Source organism: Manihot esculenta, chromosome 10, assembly GCF_001659605.2.
Source record: "Manihot esculenta cultivar AM560-2 chromosome 10, M.esculenta_v8, whole genome shotgun sequence".
NCBI lineage: Eukaryota > Viridiplantae > Streptophyta > Magnoliopsida > Malpighiales > Euphorbiaceae > Manihot > Manihot esculenta.
In genome coordinates, this window is record NC_035170.2 from 13,808,121 (window position 1) to 13,809,076 (window position 956).

Genomic DNA, 956 nt, shown 5'->3' on the forward strand with positions numbered 1-956 from the left:
AAGTGGGGCAGAACCCTTAGGGGTAAGAAGAAGAAGTTTTGGCAGAATTTGAAGGCTAGTTTGGGTTTTGGTGGCTCAAGCTCTGGCTCAGGCAGTTCAAGGTGCTTGAGGTGCGGAAGGCCGCACAAAGGAGCCTGTCGGTTTGGGACGACAGCTTGTTTTAGGTGTGGACAGGAAGGACACATAGCACGTGAGTGTCCTACTGTGCCCCGGTTAGCACAGTCTCAACCAGCAGCTTCAGCCATGTTTCAGGTTGGTAGTCGAGGCAGAGGAAGAGGGTCAGCCTTTTCTTCTGAGGGTTCCCGTGGAGAAAGTCCGTCAGCTCCAGCTCGGATCTTCACCCAGGCTCAGCAAGAGGCAGACACATCGAACATGGTGGTGCCAGGTATGCTCACTTTTGAATGTTCTGATGTGCATGTTTTTGTGAACCCTAGTGTTTTTCTCTTTCTTTAGTTACTCTAGGAGCCGTCGAGAGGTTGAGTTGATAGCTTCTGGGCTAGAGTGTTCTCTTTGGGTCAGCGGACTCACGTGTGATCCATCTGTGGCAGAGTCAGTCTGCTAGTTCAGTTCTGTGTCAGTTGAGGGTAGATGCCTTCCACCCGACTTTGAGGTCCTAGACTTGACTGTCTGGACGTCAGTTTAAGGTTGGACTGGGTTTTTCTGCTCGCGGTGCTATCTTGGTCTGCAGAGACAAGGTAGTCAAGTTCGGAGGACAGGATGGGTCAGCGGTAGTCTTCTGAGCACAGAGTAGGGATGCCTAGAGGTTTGATGTCAGCCTGTCAGGTTCGTAGGGTGCATAGGAGGGATTGTCAGAGGGTTCTAACCCTTGTTTGGCAGTTTAGTAGTCAGGTCAGGGAACCCGCCTCCATGCTTGTTGAAGAGAGAGAGAGAGAGAGAGAGTTCTTAGATGTCTTCCCAGATGAGTTGTCAGGTTTACCATCTGTCAGGGAGACAGA